Raw genomic sequence first — 23093 nt, 5'->3', positions numbered from 1 at the left:
AAACATCTTCAGATGATGTGTGTGGTGGCTTTGTGTGCATACAATGTGTGTGGGTGTGTGTGTGTGTGTGTGTGTGTGTGTGTGTGTGTGTGTGTGTGTAAAGGAGGGCAGGGAGGGAAAAGACCATAGAGAGAGATGAAAGGTGAAGTGATGATTTTGTTCCTTTCCTTTCCTAATAATCCTCTTATTATTGGAGAGTTTAAAAGAGACTGTCTGAAAGCTGGCCCTGACCTTGATGTGTGATCTGCCACCTATCCACACCCATCCACCCCAAGTTTTCCCCACCCCTGCTGTCTCAAACATGAAATGATTTATAATCATACCGAGTCCTTCGAGCCAGTATCAATGTAAGTGGAAATATTTGAGTCCTTTCAGCCACTAATTTCTAATTAGATTCTGGCTGACACTCTGAAACAGGAGTGTCATTGTTTTTGCTTTTGTGCTGTCCAACCTAATTAATGAACAGACTCTTTCATACATAGATTAATGAAAGTCATCTCCTTACCCAAAGTTATTTCAGGCACGGCTATATGGCACCTCATTAGAGAAGCATCAATGTGGTAGCTTTCAGTTAGAAAAAAAAAACACACATGTCAGTGTGAGCCTTATTATTTTTAGAATAGTTTGTTTTTATCATGTTTCCGGAAGGGATTCTTAGCTTTCATTCCTCTACCTATTTTCTCATCCAGAAGGAAAGCCTTTAAATAAAATTGGTGCTGATTTTCCGCTGAAGGTTTTGTACAGTCCTAAACCTGTCACTTTAATAAGTGTGTAATCTTAGTAAATTGACTTAAAAGCCTCTGAGCATCACTTCTTCATTTGCAAAATTGTAAATAGTATATTGATAACTTACCCACCTTATAGCCTTGAGAGAATGTGAACAAAAGTTCTTAAGGATCCCCACTCTCCTCCTCTTCTGCACATGCACTTTCTATTTCTCCTTCTTAGATTCCCTGTTGGTATCATTCTAGTATGTGTTCTTTCTTAATCTCAGTGACTTCCTCTACTCCAGTGAACTGCACCTCCAACTTTTCTTCATGGTCATGGTGTCATCCTAATCTTACCACATCCTATCCAGGCCTATGGTCACATCCAACTCAATCTTGCTGTCCCCAGGAACTTCTCCCACGAAAACCCGTACCCTTCGTTATTTCACCTTTGGATCAGAATCTCCTATGTATTTTTTTCCTCACTATCAATTCATTTGTTAATTTGTACTTTAAAATTTTTGGACTTTATGTATTCATTAATAAAGAAGTAACCTTCTTACCTGTTAGCCAGATATTTAGACCCATGCCATAGAAAAAGGATTCTTTTTCCAAGAAATCAAGCAAATAATCTCAGATACACCAGGGTAGGTAAGGCTCCTGAATGAAGTCATCCACTTTGTTGTATTTGGGTAGTTTTCAGAGTAACTGCCACTTCATGCAGTCCTTTTGAAAATTCATTCCTTGTCTCTGCTTTCTTATTTTTCCATTGACTATTATTAATATAATTAATTATTGTCATTAAAGTAATAAGCAACTGAATAATACCAGAGGGAATTATGGTAGGCAGAATTTTGACCCCATGATTTCTCTCCTCTGGTGTTACTCCCATGATAGTGTTACCTTATTGGTAGAAGAGAAATTATACTGGTGAGCCCAAGCTAATCAAATAAGCTCTTTGAAATCAGAGGGTTTTTCCATAGGCAGCAAAATCTCAGACATCTCTCAAAGCAACATGTTTACTGATACATCTCCTAGGGCAGAGAAACTAAGGAGAAAATAAACAAATGGGACTATACCAAAATAAAAAGCTTCTGCACATCTAAAGAAACTGTCAACAAAATGAAAACAGAGCCCATGGGAGGGGAGAACATATTTGCCAATGATATATTTGATAAGGGGTTAATTTTCAAAATATATAAGGAATTCAAACGGCTTAACAAAAGGAAGACAAACAATCCAATTTAAAAATGGGCAAAGGACCTAAATAGACACTTCCAAAGTAGACGTACAGAAGGCCGAGAGACATGAAAAAAATGCTCAAAGACACTAATCATCCAAGGAATGCAAATTAAAATGACAATGAGCTATCACCTCACACCTGTCAGAATGGCTATCATTAACAAATCAACAAATGACAAGTGTAGGTGAGGATGTGGAGAAAAAGGAACCCTCGTGTACTGCTGGCGGGAATGCAGACTGGTGCAGCCACTATGGAAAACGGTATGGAATTTCCTCAAAAAACTAAAAATGGAACTCCCATTTGACCCAATGATCCCATTTCTAGGAATATATCATAAGAAATTCAAAACAGCAATGTGAAAGAATACAGGCACCCCTATGTTCATAGCAGTGCAATTTACAATCGCTAATATTTGGAAACAACCTAAGTGCCCATTAGCAGATGAGTGGATTAAAAAACTGTGGTACTTATACACAATGGAATATTACTCTGATATAAAAAAGAAGAAACTTTTACCATTTTCAACAGCATGGATGGACCTGGGGAACATTAGGCTAAGTGAAATAAGCCTGTTGGAGAAAGATAAGTATCACATGCTCTCACTCATTTGTGGGATATAATCCTATCTAATAAAAGAGTAATATGCAAATTGACTGTCACTCCAAGACACAAGATGGCTGCCCCCATGTGGTCAAAGATGGCTGCTCCCATGTGGAAACAAGATGGCCTGCAGGGGAGGACAGTTGTGGGCCGTTAGGGGTGACCAGGCCAGCAGAGGAGGGGAGTTGGGGGTGACCAGGCTAGCAGATGAGGGCAGTTGGGGAGGACCAGGCCAGCAAGGGAGGGCAGTTGGGGGGACCCAGGCCTACAGGGGAAGGAAGTTGGGGGGGACCAGGCATGCAGGGCAGGGCAGTTGGGGGGGATACCAGGCCTGCAGGGGAGGGCAGTTGTGGGCGATCAGGCAAGCAGGGAGGGCAGTTAGGGGTAACCTGGCCGGCAGAGGAGGGCAGTTGGGAGGGACCAGGACTGTAAGGGAGGGCAGTTGAGCGGGGGGGGCAGGCCTGCAGGAGAGAGCAGTTGGGGGGACCAGGCCTCTAGTGAACAACATAAACTGATGAACAAAAATAGATCCAGAGACAAAGAAACACCGAATAGACTGTACAACCTCAGAGGGAAGTCAGGGGAGGGGGTGGGGTAAGAGATCAACCAAAGGACTTGTATGCATGCATATTAGCATAGCCAGTGGATACAGACACTGGGGCGGTGGGGGCTTGTACTGGGGGTGGGAGTGACCTGGGAAGGGTCGATGGGGGCGGGGGAGGGGAAGGAGATATATGTAATACTTTAAACAATAAAAAAGAAAAGAAAAGCTATGAAGGTAGTTAATAGATATGGTGGAAAGAATGATAAACTTCAACACAAATCTGGTAAGAATTTTAGAAGGAGAGAATAGACAAATTGTGGGAGAGGCAATATGCAAGGCATGAATTTTTCAGAATAGCCAAAAAACTTGAATCCTTAGATTCAAGAAATACTACCTGCTCAAAGCAGGATCCAAAAAGTTCTCTATATTGATTGGATTGGGTTTCAAGTATATCTCTTTTATATCATAGCAATCACCTTTCTCATTTTCCTTCTATATATTTTTTCATTTAAAAGAGGCATTGGAGGTTCAATTCCCAGTCAAAGGCAGTACCTGGGTTGCAGCTTCCATCCCTGGCCCCTGGGGTGTGTGTGGGAAGCAACCAATAGATGCTCTTTCTCACACCTCTCTCCCCCTCCCTCCCTCCCTCCTACTCTCTAAAAATCAATGAAAAAATATCCTCAGGGTGAGGATTAACAAAAAATAAAAATAAATAAGGGTCTTTAAAAAAAGGCCATTGGTTTGTTGGAGAAACTTATTTGTCCATTATTCCAGGACTGGCTAATTGCTTCCTTGTGGTATTATTTAACTTGTTCCTCTATCTTGTAAATTGGTGTTATATCTAATGATATTGTGAAATTTAGTATTTTAGACCAAAATATTTCATAGGTGGTAGTATGTACTTCCTAGTACATTACCTTGTAAAGCACATAATGTCTGGTTTTCTTGATTTTACAGACACTGATATTGGTCAAGAGATATGTGGTGGCAGACTGATCTATCTAAAAGAATAATTATAATTCATGCAATTATTCAAGAAAATAGTAATACATAATTTTTGTTTCTCATACTATATAAATTATATTTTCATTCATAAAATTTTATTTACTTTCAGTTAGCATGCATTTAACACAATACAGATGCTTTTTATCAAATGCTACTGTTACTCTTAAAATAGGAAGTTATTTCTAAGCTCACTTTCAAGGTCATATTAACTTAGTGAATTAAAGACACAATAATATATTTAATGCATTCTAATATTGCTCATTGCATGTGTTAGGTAGTTTTCTTAAAAGTGTTCATAGCTTAACACTTTCAGTGCTCAATAATAAAAACTTATTGAAACTGTTTGAATTGTTATATGATGCAGTACCTGGCACCAAGTAGACTGAAAGAATGAATAAGATACTATCAAAAGTTTTTGAGCCCTGGCTGGTGTGGCTCAGTTGGTTGGGTATCATTCTGTGCACAGAGAGGTCGTAAATTCAATTCCTGGTTTGGACACATGCCAGGGTTTCGTGCTTGATCCCTGGTATCCCAGATAGGGAGCATGTGGGAGGCAGCTGATCGATGTTGCTCTCTCAGATCAATGTTTCTCTCTCTCTCTCCTTGCCTCTCTCTCTAAAATCAAGAAAAACGTATTTTAAAAAAATTTGAATAATATCTCAATGGTGATTTTTAATGGTCAAGGAAATTATCTATATTAGTAAAAGGGTAACATGCTAATTAGACTGGATGTCTTCTGGACGTCCTTCCGGACAAAGTCACGGTGTTGGGACCGAGGCAGAGGCAGTTAGGGGTGATCAGGCTGGGAGGGGAGAGAAGTTAGGGGGATCAGGCTGGCAGGGGAGAGCAGTTAGGGGCATCAGGCAGGCAGGTGAGTGGCTAGAAGCCATCAGTCCCACATTGCGAGAGGGATGTCCCAGATTGGAGAGTGTGCAGGCCGGGCTGAGGGACCCACCCCCACCCCCCACACCTGTGCACAAATTTTGTGCACTGGGCCTCTAGTTTTTTTATATTATCAATAGATTTAAGTATTTCTGAAGTTGCTCTGATGTTCATTGTTTAAGATACTTGTAGCTAGATTTTGTTGCCATAGTGTTGCCTGGCACATCATTGGCTTTCAAAAATGCTGGTTTAATTCTATTTTATCAACTGCTTCTTCACAATCCACATTATTCAAGTTCTCTCTTTATATTCTCACTAGAGGCCTGATGCATGAAATTCCTGCAAGAGTAGGCCTTCCTTCCCCCAGCTGCTGACACCGGCTTCCCTCTGGCACCTGGGACCCAGGCTTCCCTTTAGCCTCCGGCAGGCACCCAGGACCCAGGCTTCCTTCACAGTCCCAGCTTTGTCCTGAAGGTTGTCCAGAAGGACGTCTGGTCTAATTAGCATATTATGCTTTTATTATTATAGATTTGTGTTTTCCTGGCCCAAAAATTAAAAAAATAATTTTTGGATTACAGCCTTTTTTGAGAATCTACTTAAAGTTATGGACAGTTTTTAAAGAAATAGATTCTTATAACATTTTATATATAAGTTCATTCAGGGGCTCATGGACACCCTTAGTAGAGTCACTGATCACAGGTTAATAATTCTCTCTGGATAGTCGTATTCACTTGCATAAACTCAAGCATGGTTTATGAATATACTGTTATCCCTGCCTGGTCATAAGCTCCATCCCCCATTCAAAAATTTCCATTGGACATCTTCCTCTAGGAAAATATCCAGCTTATGCTTTGAACACAACATACTTTAAATGACATTTATCTTTTCTATCCTAAAACAGTTGTCTCTTAATGATATTCTTCTGTTTTCTAAGATCTATCACTTTTTTTAAGTACCCGAGTTTGAATTATTAGTGTGGAATGTTGACAATGTTGATTTCAGGAGCCAGTAAAATTTCCTGGATAAGAGATTAAACACCATCAGTCTGTTGAAATATTTTACACAATTTTATTCTGTCTCCTTTACTACTATAGAAACAAACATTTCTTGATAATTATTAAGGATGTTATCAGAAAAGACAAGAAGGTGAGTAAAGTGGATTGGCAAATACCTCTCTAATTAAAAAAACACACAACACATTTTCTCTAGAGGACTCAACACACACACACACACACACACACACACACACACACACACACACACACTGTTCCTTTTGGATTTTTTGCAATAATATCACTTACTTTGTGATTTGGAAAAGGATCTAAAATTACCTATGACATTTACCAGGTAGTAACCCCAAGGTGCTGTTTTATTTTTTTCACTATCCTCTCCCATGTTTAATGTCAACAGTTAAATAAACACCCATTACCACACTCTTTATCCAGGCCAACTAATAAAAATGTGAAATATTTCAGCTTTATTATTATGAAAGTTTTAAGATAAAACCAAATGTAAGTTACCACCAAATTGTTCTGACCCAATAAACAATTAAATCTATACGAGTTCTTTACCTGGATGATCAAAGAAAGTACTGTAAATATGCACTGATTTCAAATCTCTGCCTTTCAACCTGAGTATCCGATAACTTACCCCAATTTTAAGTGATCAGTTCTCTAAATCAGCAATCCTTTTCTTAAGAAATAACTTGCCCCTAAAATATTTTCATTTATAATACTAACTTCTTGAGTAGATGCTGTTGTCTAATCTTCATTATGATCTGCAACACTTTGAATAGCATTGTATGGGCCCTGATGTCAGGGTTCTGTGGAGCACATGAGAATTACAGTTCCAGAACCCAACCCCTATCTGCATAAAGAGCCTTTGGAATTCAGAATTCTTCTAAATGCTGCAGATCATCATTCACGTGATTACAAATTGAAGTAAACCCTATATTTAGTCAATGCAGACTACATTAAATATCTAAATTTTTCCCTTCTTGTCTCTCATAAGTGCTTTCTTCTTAGTATTCATTAAAAAGCTCTCAAACATCACAAATGGACTATAATCCAGTTTCCACACACATAAATAGCAGCTATTACTAATGAAAGCTAAGGAAGTTACCATACTGAAATCAGGCACAGACTGTAATTTACAAATAACCATTAATGTGGCATTTAAAAAGTGTTTTTGGTCTTACATCTCCCAGATAATTAACCAGAAATCATTGGTTTTATCCCAACAGAAAGGCAGAGGTCAAGTGACTCAATTTGGATAAATAAGTTGAAACAAAATATTTCATCATTATACTAGTTCTAGAGCAATGATACTCTATTAAGTGTTGTAGATTTATTTGTTAAAACTTTGAAATAAAGAGGACAACACAAAATAATGTCATGTTGAATTTTTTAATTGGCAATAGTAGTAACTATCTAAAATTGAGGTATGATCAGTAAAAATTGTAAAATATTTATCAGAATACTATAAAATGCAGTGTTACACTGGGATTTTAGAAAAACATCCTGAAGATTAGACAAGGACCCTGATAGAGAGTTGATGATCTAATAGGTAGGGAAATTCTAAATTATTTTTTTGATAAACAAGAATATGTCGGTGGAAGTAGTTATGCTATACATGAATCACTCAGCTATTTTACAGTTTCTAAACATAACATAGTTTAGAGTTTTAACAATATTTTTAAAGCACTTGAAGTAATAAGGAAAATGATAAGTGAAGAATTCAAAGTAATTAAAATGGAATCTGCCCTAAGAAAAGAGAAAAGACAATGAAAAGAGCTTCTCATGTTGACTGGATTTTCAGAACATCGATCATTATGTGTGGGGGGCATTCTTCCATGTCAGACCCACTGAGGTCCCTCCTGTAGAATGAGTACCATCCTCAGGGAAGGCACGTGTTCCCTAAAGAACCTGATGGCAGCTGAGACCTTTGCCTAGAAATGTGTCAGACACATATACACACAAAGCTGGCATATAGTTAACTCCCTTCACCGGTCTGTGATCTCCCATGGGCTCTTTTTCAGTAGGAGCACTAGGGCAGCTTGAGAACTGCCTGTGAGAAACAAGCATCTGGTGATCACAAAATACGCACTTAACGCAAGTTCACAAACCTGTTTTGTTCGAATAAATACATAATCAGAAACAACTTGCTGCCCATGCCAAAGGTGTCATAGATTGATAAAGCACCCTAAGGAGGCCAGCTGTGGCACCACTGTCATAGGTAGGAAGGTCCCATAAATATTTACTAATGGCGATTAATGAGTACTATTCCCTAGGAAGTAGTGTTTAGCCTTGACTTTGTAGGCACTGGACAAGTCTAGTAGGAGGAGACTAAATAATACCTAATTGACTCATCATTTTTGACCTCTTTGCAGGCTTTTTAAAATGTAAACTAAACCTCAGGACATGAATCAAGTTTGAAACACTCATCTTCAAGAAATGTTCATCAGAAGTCATTTCTTTCATACTTCTAAAATTACATAAGTTAAGTTTAAATGCTATAATGCCTGGATAATTATAATTTACATTCATTTGCATTTATTTGTTTTATAGTTTATAAGAATGTTTATATGTTATTTCCTGATATTCTAATACTATATTATTATACTATTTCTGTAAATAATGTAGTAGGGGTATGTTTATCTCTAGCCATAAAAAAAACTAAGACACAGATGTCAAACAATCTGCCCAAGGTCATACAGCTCAGTGTGAGGCAGGGCTGAGATAATTATTCAGATTTTCCTTTTTTTTTTTTTTTCGTTCACACATCAAGTTCATTGAACATATCAAGTTAAAGAGCTACAGTGATATACATTAGGCAACAAGGAAGCTCTGTTAGAAAATATCTACATTAATAAAAGCAAATTGGCATATTGTTCGTATTCCCCCCCACCTATTTGAGTAATACTTTCAGTAAGATAAACAGACAATCAAACATATAAGACCATATCAGTGTGTAGTTAAGTTTTCTGAGTTTGCTTCTTATAGATGGCATTTGACTATATAGAGAATAAATAAATTGTGATTTCACAAAAATGTTCTGTGTATGCGACCAGTAATGACTGTTTTTGGTTCCTGGAGGGTATCCAAGAATTCTCAATCCCTGCAGAAGCCTTTATATTTATTATAAATTACATTTTAGGCCTCTATGAGACTTTTCTATTGCAATCGTAGCTTATCAGGTTATGCAACACAAAATTCCATTTTATAAATTGTATTTACTTCCTACAAGCAGACTTTATCAACTAGAAAATGAGCTAGTTCAGGAAGCATAGAATTCAGATATTTATGAAAGCTAAGTACTTTCCTCTATTTTCTTTTAACTTTATAGATCTGTTCAAGCAGAACTATGACAAGGCTCAGGGCAAAATCTAAAAATATATTATATTCTCTTTTTGAAAATCCTTTGCCTAATGCAACCTTTGACTTACTTCAGAGAAAGTAATTTCATTTATTTATGCATAGTAGGTGGTGACACCTACTATGTGCAGGTACTGTTGCAGTCATTGCAGATGGGACAGAAAAAAGGATGACATGATTTTTGTTCATCAGGAGTGTACTGTCTCATGGCAGAAAGAAGTATGAACACAGTAGTTACAGTATAATTTGATAAGTGCTATGGGCACACAGAAGACTGACAAAATGCTCAGGAGATGGGTGTCAAGAAAAGCTTGGTTTCAAAATATGAATAGTATTTGTCAACAGAGAAGATGAGAAAGGGTTTGGTGGGGGTAAGAGAGGGAATGGCATATGAAAGGCACAGAGGCATGAGAAAGCCTGCTATATTTGGGAACAAATGCATTCATAGTCGTGGATAATAAAGTATCTTGGGTGTAGTGTCAGAATGTTTACAAAGTAAGCAAGGGAAAGATAATGAAGGGCCTGATATGCCACACTTAAGTTAGCAATTCATCCCATAGGGCGGCAATGGAAACTGAGGAAATTTGGTCACAAAACAGATAACATGTTTCTATCTGAGACTGGAGAAAAACAATGAAGTTTGCTACAGGGTGGAAGATGAATTTGCAAGGGAAAATATGGAGGCAAATAGTTTGGACAGAATTTATTTAAATCATTCACTCAAGGTGTAAAGGGCTTTGTCAATGATATCCCAATAAAGCTATTAAAAATAAATGCAAAAATTAAAAGTGGCTGATTTAAAAGACATTAGCAGTGGAGGGGAAAGATTTCAGAAAGATATGATCACTAGCTAGGCTTAGAAACTCAAAAACACCTAAGAGATTATAGTGGAATTTTGTCACTGGCATGGCAATTGACAGTATCTATTCTCACTTAAGTTGCTCAAACAGCCTAAATTTTTAATTTGAAACCAACGATTAACAAATGATTATGTCCCTACTAACCACCATTGAGTCTATTTACATGACTAAGATATAAAGTCAATTGAATTCAGACTTTATTGGTATTTTTAAATGAATAAAATCTACTTTCGAATGATATAAAAATGTTGAGGTCACATGTAAAGGTTGATATCTCTAGAAGTTTTGTCATTCAGAAGTGGTTTATAATTTCTAACTCCTTTTACTTTATCCTAGCATTTACAAATGTAAAAGGTTAAGTACTTCATTTTCTCTGACAATATGCAGGATATTTTTTTGGGAAAATATCCCACTATGTATCTTATTGTCAATCCATTAGCTGTTGTAAATTCTTCTGAGGACTTTTTAAATGGTTTATATTTTGGGATGTTGGGGATGGTTATTTTAGATTCTTCATCCAACAAACACCCTAAAATATGAACCTCATTTACATGTGTACTCCATAAAGTTAGAATTTATTTATTTACAGAATTGCTTCTTCTTTCTGAAACTTCAGTGTTTACTCTTAAGGACTTCAACTGAGTGGATGAGACCCACTCACACTATGGAGCATCCTCTCCTTTCCTGAACTGACTGACTTAAGTGGTAGTCACATCTAAAATATGGCTTCACAAAAGCATCTAGGTTGGTATTGGAACAAATTAATGGACAACGTAGCTCCAGTCAAATTGGCACATCAAATTAACCATCACCATATATGTGATAAAAATAAATTCTTAGATGCCGTATGAGGACGAAAGTTATTTTTGAAATCTCATCATAAGGATTTGTGAGTTTTAGTTTTTTTATAGGAACATTGTATTTGAATGCTCTGTTTGAATCATATTTGAATATGTTGAATAATTCAAATATGAGTTGAAAGAAAAAATTTAAATTTGTTTTCTAAAGTAAGAAAAATAACATTACTGTAAGTTTTAGTGGAGACTTAGATATTTGTGTAACTTTAACAATGCAACTGTAACACATATTACCTGTAATAAATTTAGTGATAATTTCATGTGCAAATGGGTCAATATAATTACCCCACATATTTATGATGGGTGACTTCAAAGTTGATGTTGTGTTTATAAATGGTAGTGCTGCAAAGCAAACTTGCCAAGGGCACCCTTCAAAACTGAAAGAGGAGGAGGAAGGGGAATAGCATTTACTACATGGGGCCTCCTATTTGTAGGTACTTTATACATACTGACTCACTTAAATCTTACATCTTGTTAAAATATCCCAATTTTACAGATGAAAAAATTGAGAGGGAGGTTAAGCAACCAGTTCACATCATATGTCTAATAAGTGGTCGAGCTAGAATCTAAACCTTTTTAAATATGACAGCTAGGCAAGACCTCCTCCTCCAAAGTAGGAGTCCTAGATCCACTTTTCTGAGTTTTCAGAATAATTTTCAAGGAAGGGCATCAGAGGAAATAAATGAGGATAAATGGCAATGGGGAAAGGCAGAAAGCGTCTTTACTTCCTGCTTCTTCCTACTCCTACAAAGTGTGTGCTATATATTTAACTTGTCCTAACCAACATAGACGTTTTAAACTTGATGTAAATACTAGAGGCCCGGTGCATGAAATTTGTGCACGGGGGGGGGGGGGTGTCCCTCAACTCAGCCTGCACCCTCTCCAATCTGGGACCCCTCGGGGGATGTCCGACTGCTAGTTTAGGCCCGATCCCATAAACCGGCAGTTGGAAATCCCTCTCACAATCCAAGACCGCTGGCTCCTAACCGTTCGCCTGCCTGCCAGCCTAATCGCTCCCTAACCACTCCCCTGCCGACCTGATTGATGCCTAACTGCTCCTCTGCTGGCCTGATCATTCCCAACTGCCCTCCCCTGCCACAACCCACCTCTTCTGCCGGGACCAGCCTCCTCCACGCCACATAGAGCTGCAGGACTCCCAGGCTTCACTGTGCAGAGAGGCTGCCAGGCCCTGCCTCCACTGTGTGTGCACAGCCATCTTGTGATGACGTCATGCGAGGTGTGACACCATGTAGGCTTTTGTTATATAGGATACTGTATTCATTTTTGCATTACTTTTCCCCTCTTAATTTTCCCCTCTTAATTTGGTGATGTTCATTGATGTTGATACATGTAGCTCCAATTTATTCAATGGTATGTGGTATTTCATTATGCAAATATACAATACTTTTTTTGGTAGTTATTCTACAGATAAGTGACTTTTTATTCCTCCAAATTCTTGCTATTTTAAACAATTCCTGCTTTTTAAAAAGTGCATGCAAGATTTGAAATAGGTCTTGGTACACACGTGCAAGACCTATTCTAGAGTGTATATAACAAAAGTTGAACTGCTAAATCCTATGAAATATGCATCTTTGATGTTACTAATTATTACTAAACTGTCTTCCAGAGATGTTCTACTGGCTGACAGCAGTGTATAAATGTCTTCTTTGCTATACATTCATGCAGCAATTGGTTCTATAAGACAAATTATTTTTCAGTTTTACTCATGTGGGTTTAAAATGGCATCTCATTCTGCTTTTCCATAATTATACATAAGAGAAAGCACTTTTTGTTGTTGTTTTTGGGCACTTATGCATCTGATTATTTTTTCTCATTGCCTTAAATAGATTCTTTATGGATAAAGTATATTCTTTAGATAATGTGGAGTGAATACTCCTCCAAATTTTTCTCTTGTCCTTGAACCTTTTAAATACTGTTTTAATAATAGTTTTTAAATTACTATGCAGCTGAATTTGACTATGCCTTTAGAATTTGTGCTGTTTATATTTTAATTAAAAAACCCTTTACCAACCCCAATGTAGATGAGTCTCTTTTTTTTTTCTATAGTTTTGAGTCCTGCTTTTCACAGAATACAGTCTACCTGAAATGTATTTTCACATACAATTTAGTATAAAGATTCCCATTTTATTTCTCTTTTCCATATGGATGTTCTACTGCCCAGTAGCCTTAAACATTTTCCTTCTTTTCCCAGGATCTACCATGATAGCACTGAAATGGAGTAGGCTTTAATTTATACATGGGTCTAATTTTAGACTTTTTTCTGTACAGTGGGGTCATTTATCTATTTCTGAGCTTATACCACATTGTGTTATAAAAAGCCTCAATCTGTTGTAAGACAAGTATCTCACTTCATTCTTTTTTAGGAGTACCTTCATATTTCTTGATTCTTACTCTTTCATATACATCTTAGAAACAGCTTGTCAAATTGCATGAGACATCCTATTGGGGTTTTGTTTGAAATTGCTTTGAACTTATAGGTTATTTTGGGAAGTCTATGTTATAAGGAATCTTTTTGTCCATAAAAAATAGAGTATCTTACCATTTATCTACAGATATTTTGGTGTGTCTCATTGATAGTTTTATAATTTTCTCGATAGTTTACTCTGCTATTTCTAGCTATGATTTCTTTGTATCTGTCTTGCTTGAGGTCTGTAGAGATTCTTAATACTATGGCATCATATCTTCAGTCAGCCTTGAAAAATCCTAGGCAATTATCTCTTCTTGTATTGTTTCTGTTCTGTTTACTTTCCGCTTCACCTCTGGAACTCTATTTGCATGCATATGAGAGCTTTTGGCATTTCTATATGGCTTTTGTTCTCTGCTGTATTTTCTATGACTTTTGCTTTCTGTGTTTCAAAGTGGATGTTTTTTTACTGACTTCCATACCAATTCATTAATTTTCTTTTGTGCTGTCCAATCTATTGTTAAACTCAACTACTTAATTTCAGTTGTTTTAAATCTAAAATTTCCATTTGATTTGTTTCTAAATTCCAGTTCTCTGATGAAATGTTAAAGTCATAATCTATTTTTGACTGTTATCATAGCTAATAAACAATTCATGTCTGTTAGGTAATTTTAACATCTTTGTCTATCTCTCAGTCTAGCCAATTTTATTAATCCTTTGAAATAATCAGCTTTTTGTTTCATTGATATTTTGTTTGCTTTTCTATTTAATTGATATATAAAAAAATCCTTACCTGAGGATATGTTTTTATTGATTTGAGAGAGAGAGGAATGGAGAGGGAGAGAGAAAGAAAGAGAGAAAGATTGATTGGTTGCCTCCCAGATGCAACCAGACTGGGATTGAACCAGCAACCTTTTGGTGTATGGAAGGAAGCTCCAACCAAATGAAGTAGTTGTCCAAGGCCTAAAATATTTTGTAAACTGTCACATGATTTCTTCTTTAAACTATGGATCACTTAGAAGTTATTATTTAATATTAAACATTTGGATGTATTTTAGATAACTTTATTTTTATTATTTTAGATCTGAGAAACTATTCTTCATTGCTTCAATCATTTGAAACTTCATTATATTTTTCTCTTCTTTATATTTAACCTTTCTGCATATTTCATTATATGCATATCACTTGTACATAGGACTTACAGTGAATTATATATTTTTCTAAATCAATACAACAAAAGTCCTTAGAATTTCTTTGAATATCCAATGAAGTTACATAATTCAAAAATATAACAACTTTCTTTTCATTTTTATATTTAACATTGGTCCCACTTCTTTTTCCCAACTACTTTTATTCTATCACTCCAGACTGCTTTCTCTGCAAAGAAGATAACCATTATTATAATTCTCTTGTTTATTCTTCCAGATTTTCTTTATGAATAAAAATAAGTCGGGCCCTGGCTGGCGTTGCTAAATGGTTAGAGCGCTGGCCCATACACTGAAAGGTTGCGGGTTTGCTCCCGTCCCCGGTTGGGGCACTTGCAGGAGGAACCAGTAGATGTATCTCTCATCAATGTTTCTCTCTCTCTCTTACTCCCTCTCCCTTCCTTATCCCCTCTCTCTGAAAAACAATGGGAAAAATACCCTAGGTGAGGATTAACAACAACAAAATAGGAATACATATTCTTAATTTTTTCTTTTATAACAGAAGGTTGCATAATATACATATTGTATTTTACTTTATAATAAAAATCATTAAACACTTTCCATATCAGTGCATAGAGAACTTTATTTTTACTGCTACATATTTCATTCTATGAATTCTATTTAACCTGACACCTGTATCTAAATTTCTTCCTTTTATTAAAATAATGATAATGATGGAATGAAAAAAATATTATGCTGATTCACTGTGCACATATGTAAATATATTTTTAAATAAAGTAAAAAAAAATACTAGTAAAGGCTTAAAAGCTGTATCTGTTTTAAATATTAATGGCTTTGCCAAATTATCCTCAACAGAAATAGTACCATTTACATTTACATAAGCAATGTATGAGAATACCTGTTATTTTCCTAAACTCATTAAGAGAGCATGTTCATTATGTAATATTTAAACAATAACGAATTTAAATAAAAAAGAGAGTATGTTAACAAACATTTTGATATTTATCAGATGACTGAAAAATTATGTCACAGTATAGTCCTAATTTTGCATTTTCTTTATTATTAGGGTAGTTGAGCCTTTCTGACATTTAAGGAGTATGTATACTTCTTGTCCTGTGAACTAACTTTTCATTTCCTTGGTTTAATTTTCAAATGGGTTGCTCATCTTTTTCTTATTAATTTCTAGGAAATTTTTAATATTTTAGAAGGTTTTTCTCTTTGTCTTGAGTGTTGTACATATATTTTCTCAATGTTTCATCAATGACTTTTTTCTTTTACTATGCAACATTTTATTCTTATGAAATTCAATGAATCAAGATTTAAAAAAAATGATCTCTGGGTTTTGGGTCCTTCCCAAATCTAGAAAGAATTATTTCCTGTTTTCTTCCAGTGTTTTCATTTCTTATATTTAAATATTTGACCTATTTGGATTTTATTCTAATGTGAGGATTCACTCCTCTATTTCTTCGTCATTTCTAATTGTCCCAGCATCATTCATTTAATAGCCTACCTCTTGTTAGTTGTTGAGACACCACACTGTCAATACTAAATTCCTTTATGTATTTAGGCTTATTTCTAGACATTATATTCCACTTATTATTCTGCCTGTTTGTGTGCTGTTACCACACAGTATTATTGTTAATAATATAATATAATAATACAAGAACCTAGAATAATTTCTCTCTCATTACCCCCATCTCCGGAATATGTTATTGTTGTCTAGTATGTAAGCTCTGCCTTGCCTTTTAAAAGACTTTTGAATACTGACATAATTCTTCATGTTTTTTCAATAAAAAGTGTTTAGATTTACCACATATTCAGAAGTTTCTTTGACCATCATTCCTTCTTGCTTTTAGACCTTCTTTCTGGGATGATTTTTTTATTGCTTAAAGTAAGTATTTTGGAATTTATTTTTGTGATGAGCTGTTAGTAATAAAGACATTTCCATATAAACAAAGGACAGTCACTTTAAGAGTGCCATTTTGGGTTTTCAGCAATTTTCTTTCAGCACTCTGAAAATATTAGTGTATTTCCCCCTTTTACTAGCATTTATCCTATCTAATAATAGACAAATATGCAAATTGACCATACCTCCGACACACCCACAAGCCACGCCCACCATCCAATCAGAGCGAGCATGCAAATTAACCCAAACCAAGATGGCTACAGCCACAGAGAGCAAGGTTTCCTAGGTAACAGAGGAAGCCAAGCTTTCTGCCAGTCGTTGCAGGCGTAAGCCTCCACTCAAGCTACAAAGTTTCAATTATAGAAGGTAAACAAATTCAAACAAATGGCAGCAGAATGGAGCTTGAGAGAGCAGGCCAGGGTTGCCGGCGGCAACAGGGGAAGCAAAGCTTTCCGCACACCCTGGCTGGGCCCACCCACTTAAGGCAACAAAGTTTCAATTATAACCCTAACACAAATGGCTTCGGGCCTCGGAGGGAGCCTCAGGCTTGGCTCTGCTCCAGGCTACAAAGTTTCAATTGTAGAAGGAAAATAAATTCCAGATACCAGGGCCTCCGCTTGCGTTGCCAGGGGCGTGGCCCGCCTGCAAACCACCACAGGCCCCTCGCTCAGGCCGCCCCACACCCCAAGGGAACCCCCACCCTGATCAGGGACACCCTTCAGGGCAAACCAGCTGGCCCCCACCCCTGTACCAGGCCTCTATCCTATCTAATAAAAGAGTAATATGCAGATTGATCATCACTGCAACACACAATATAGCTACCCCCATGTGGTCAAAGATCCTGCCCCCATGTGGACACAGGATGGCCACCACAAGATGGCCAGCAGGAGAGGGCAGTTGGGAGGCACCCGGCCTGCAAGGGAGGGCAGTTGAGAGGGACCAAGCCTGCAAGGGAGGGCAGCTGGAGGTGATCAACCCTGCAGGAGAGGGCAATTAGGGGTGACCAGGCCAGCAGAGGAGGAAAGTTGGGGGCAAACAGGCTGGCAGCAGAGTGGTTAGGGGGTGATCAAGCTGGCAGGCAGAAGCGGTTAGGGGCAATCAGGAAGGCAGGCAGGCAAGCAGTTGGGAGCCAGCAGTTCTGGATTGTGAGAGGGATGTCCGACTGCCCGTTTAGGCCCGATCCCAGGGATCGGGCCTAAACGGGCAGTCGGACATCCCTTGAGGGGTCCCAGATTGGAGAGGGTACAGGCTGGGCTGAGGGACAACACCCCTCCATGCACGAATTTCGTGCACCGGGCCTCTAGTATATATATAAATATATATATTTTTATTGATTGATTTTTTACAGGGAGAAAGGGAGAGGAATAGAGAGTTACAAACATCGATGAGAGAGAAACATCAATCAGCTGCCTCTTGTACACTCCCTACTGAGTATGTGCCCACAACCAAGGTACATGCCCTTGACCTGAATTGAACTTGGGACCCTTCAGTCCGCAGGCCGACGCTCTATCTACTGAGCCAAACCGGTTAGGGCCTTTTACTAGTATTTTCAACAAAATTGGTCCTCATTAAAATTTTCATTTCTTTGTAAGTAATTTGATTGTTGATGTTGGTTTTTTTTTGCCTGACATTCAATTTTTATTAGATTGTCTATTACACCTTACTCTACTTTTCCTATTGCATCATCTTACTCCCTATTTTTTTTCTTCACATTCTCATATTTTTACTATTTGTGCTCCATTCTATATGATTTCTTCAGATTAATCATCTGATATACTAGATCTCACTTCATAAACTTCTAATCTACCAATTAATTTTTATTTTATTTTAAATTTTAATTATTATTTTGTTATTGCTAGAAGTTTTATTTGGTTCCTGTTCAGATATACCTTTTTGTCTTTGATAGCCTTTTTCTTGCTGTTGCTTTTGGCACACTTTTTATTTTCTTAAAAATGTTAAAGAATACTTAATTGATGTTTTGTAGCCTCACAGTTTGCTTAGTATTGTCCCGATTTTAACACCTAAAGTTCAGTGTCCTGGGAAACACATCAGTTGGGCAAACTGGGACAGCTGGCCACCCTAGCATCTCATGCCTTAACAAATCTGACTTTGCTAGTTGTTCTTTCTGATGCTCTTCCCTTTGATGACTTGCTTCCTAATTTTAAAAAATACTGATTATGATGGTGCTCTCATGTTCTTTGAGACTTTATCTGTGAGAGTCTATGAGGCCTGATTTAAGATTCATTTCAAAGAAGCAGAGTTTCCTTCAGTCAGTCACTTGGGGATGCTACCAAAAAACCATTTAATTATTTTAAACTTTTAAAATAATTTAATTAATTTCAAATTTACAAAAGAGTTTCAAAAATAATACAGAGTTCCCACATACTCATCACCCAGACCACCAATCTCAACATCTTCCCTCATTTATTTTATTTTATTATTTATTTACTTAAATATATTTTTATTGATTTCAGAGAAGAAGAGAGAGGGAGAAAGAGACAGAAACATCAATGATGAGAAAGAATCATTGATCAGCTGCCTCTTGTATGCCCCACACTGGGAACCGAGCCCGCAACCTGGGCATGTGCCCTGACCAGGAATTGAACTGTTACCTCCTGGTTCATAAGTTGATGCTCAACCACTGAGCTATGCTGGCCAGGCCTCATTTACTTTATTATTCTTATTTTCTGAACCATTTGTGGGTGGCTTCTATCCATTATGCTGCTTAATTCTTAAATATTTCAGCATGGTTTTACAAGAATGCGAACGTCTTATAGTCTGTTATCAAATGCAGGAAATTTATCATTGATACAATTAATATCTAAAATATAGTTCATATTCACTTTTGCCAGTAGTTTCAATAATGTTCTTTTCAAAAGGGAAATGTTTCTAATTTTGCATTAGTTTTCATGCCCCTTTAGTCTCTATTAACTGAACAGCTTTACTTATTGATAATTTTGATGAGTACAGGCTGCTTACTTGTTAAGTGTTGTACAGTCTGGGTTTGTCGGATGTTTCCCTATGATCCATTTCAGGTTACCTATTGAGGCTACATAAATGATGTTTTCTCTTCAGTAGAGGCCCACATTAAATTTATGTCATTGCCCGTTTGGGGATATTTTTGTGCCATGAAACAGTATGGGTTTTACCCCAGTGCAGTGTGAGGGCTGGCTGGGGTTACCAGTAATCAAGGAGGAATCTCACCCCAGCACAGCCAATGCTAAGTCACAAAGGTTTTTCTTCCCCTCTCCTGCAGGGGAGGATTTTTGTTATCTTCATCTTCTCATTCACCTTTTAGCTCTTCCCATTTCCCTGCTTTATGAGAAAATCTTTGTTTCCATACTGCTAGTTAAATCCACAGGATATCCCAACTTCCCTGTAGCTATTAAAACTCAGAGCTCCCCATGTTCTGGAAATAGCAGGATGCAGTCAGCTTTTGCTTTCTAGTCTGGGTTTGTGTTCCTGCTCAGGTGGAGGTCTCTGAAATTTCTCCTGACTTTTTTGTAAATGTAGTGATGCATTTAGAAGCACATCTTTCATAAATTATGTTGAATTTTAAGTGCTTTTTCATTCTGGGTTTTCAGAATTTTTTGTCTGCCATATTGCCAACAGATATTGAAGACAGATACATTTCATCTCCATCTTCAAACCTATTCATTGATCCCTTATTTCTCCACTTACTGATCCATTAAGAAAATACTTACTGAAAAATTTTGCTACTTTAAACAATAAAGAATTAAAAAACAAAATAAAACAAAAACAACAAAAAATGTTTGCCATGCATTAGGAACCCACGCTTAATCCTGTCTTCCACTTTCCCTCTAACCTTTTATTCCTTCCCCTCTAAATTAAACCTAGAAATGAAGTGTAGGCTAGGTGAGGGGCAACAAAAAGACTTGTTTTATCTTGATTTTCTTAAGATAATCTGTCCCTATTCTCAGCTCCTACAGCCATCTATAAATACCTTTCCTCATTTCAACGAACACATATCGAGCACTACTGTGTGCGAGACATTTTGCTAGGTAGCAGGTAATCACTCCCCCTGTTCTTTAGGAACTCACAGAATGGTGGAGATAGCAAACAGGTAAATTGCTAGCTGCAAAAGTAAACTTTCTGCTATTGTAAATAACAACGCCATCAATAATACTAGCAAACACTTATATGTCACTTCTATGTGCCAGTTTTAAATGCCATATATGTGCTCACTCCTTAAGTTATCATAACCATCCCGTGAGTAAGATATTACTTTCTATCCATATGTTACGGAGGCGATAACTCAAGTACAGAAATTTGGTAAAAGCTAGGAAGCTGCAGAGCAACTTCCCAAGATTGGAACCAAGGCAGCTGACTCATGGGTTATGTTCTTGGTCTACATGCTGAACTGAGTGAGAGCTGTACAAGGTGCAGTGAACTGCACGCCTCACTTACTTACACAGGTACCTTGAAGAGTCTTTAGGCTTCTCATATTTGTACCCCCTTGACATTCAGTTTACTGTCTTGCTTCAGGTATTATTAAGTGCATCCTTGTTGAACTGCATTTTCTTGGGCTGGCTCATGGGAGTGGGATTTAAAGGGCACTGACAGAGATAGCCATTCTGTTGATACCAACCAACAGTGTCACCTGTCTTTATTGAACAGACATGGTGAGGTGGAAAGGCCAGTGTTCGGTTGTTTGCTGAACAGGAAGGACTGAGTAGCTGTGCAAAATGTCCAAAGATGCAGCTGCTCACCTGATTGGCCTCCAGATACGGAACTTTCCTCTGCTCCAATGTCTATAGCATCCTCTCCAAAGGGCCCAGAATTCATTTCTTATCCAAACAGCAGGAGACATTCTAGGCTTATGAAAATGTCACTCTGTCCAGAATGATAGACATTTAGCTGTTACTAACCAATAACACCTTAAGTCAACTGGTCTATCAAAACCTCAGTACATGTAATTTTTTAAAAAAAATATGTTTTTATTGATTTCAGAAAGAGGAAGGGAGAAGTAGAGAGAGAAACTTCAATAATGAGAATCATCAATCAGCTGCCTCCTGCACACCCCCTATTGGGGATCAAGCCTAAAACCCATGCATGTGCCCAGACTGAAAATCGAACCAGAGACTTCCTGATGCATAGGTTGATGTTCAACCACTGAGCCACCCCGGCTGGGCAGGCTCTCTCTCTCTTTTTTTTTAGGCCAGCATTTTTGGCTCAATAAAACCTTTCATTAATAGATATCAAAAAAGAATGGACAGAGTTCTTGAATTAACATTGTTCCAAAGAAGACATACAAATGACCAACAGATATATAAAATTTTTCCAACATAACGAATTATAAGGGGTATGCAAGTTAAAACACTAATAATATGTCCACTTATATTTGTTAGGATAGCCAATATTAAAAATAATGATAGCAAGTGTTGGAGAAGATGTGGAAAATTTGAAACATTTTTGAAAAGTACACAGAGGAAAAAATACTTCAAATACAGGAAAATACAGCAATTTTACTTTAGGAATTCTGACCAGATGACTTTGTTTGCATGTTCAAAATAGTGGCCTCTTCATGATCTACAGGTTTGAGATCACTCAGCACACCTGTTAGGGAGAATTAATTATAAGAGGCTAGAAAGTATCAACCCACTTTCCCAGCAAGACACATATGAAAGGTCAACTTATTGGCACTTTGACTAAAACTAAAATGAATCAAATTATGAACATGTCATGTTTTGATTCTAATTTAGGAAAAACTTAACTCTATAATTAAGATTCATCAACATTAGTAAGTAGCCAACATGTCCCTTTCCTGACACTATTTATCTTCAGAATGCAAAATGGTGCAGTCAGTATGGAAAATAGTATGGAGTTTCCTCAAAATATTAAAAATAGAACTACCACATGATCCAGCAATCCTACTTCTGGTGTTTATCCAAAAGAGTTGAAAGCAGAATCTTGAAGAGATATTTGCACTTCCATGTTTGTTGCAGCATTATTTATAACTAGAGGCCCAGTGCATGATTTAATCATGCACCTGGTGCACCAGCGGGCTGGCTGTCCGCCGGTGCACCAGGCCTTCCGAAAGCCTCTGGCGCGGCGGAGGCTTTCGAAAGGCCTTGTGCCGGAGCAGACAGCCGGCCAGCTCCCCCGCTTTGGCTTTTGATCGCGGGGGAGCTGTCCGGCTGTCCGCCGGTGCACCAGGCCTTCCGAAAGCCTCCGGCGCAGCCATGACATAGACGCTGAGCTCGCGGCGCCAGTGGCGTCGCGAGCTCAGCGTCCTGCTGGCCCAATCAGCTACCCCGGCCACCCTGAGTCCCGCCCCCTGCGCCTCCTGCTGGCCCAATCGTGGGCATAGCGGAGTGATGGTAATTTACATATTACCATTTTATTATGTAGGATAGTAATGATGTAGAAACAACCTAAATGTTCATTAATAGATGAGTGGATAAGGAAAATGTATATATGTATTCCAAAATATGCAATGGCATGAATGAAACTGAAGGACATCATGCTAAGTGAAATAAGCCAATCACGAAAGGATACATACTA

This window comes from Cnephaeus nilssonii (genome assembly GCF_951640355.1).
Source record: "Cnephaeus nilssonii genome assembly, chromosome: 11".
Lineage (NCBI taxonomy): Eukaryota > Metazoa > Chordata > Mammalia > Chiroptera > Vespertilionidae > Cnephaeus > Cnephaeus nilssonii.
The sequence above is the reverse complement of the archived record's forward strand: the minus strand, read 5'-3'. Positions refer to the sequence as shown.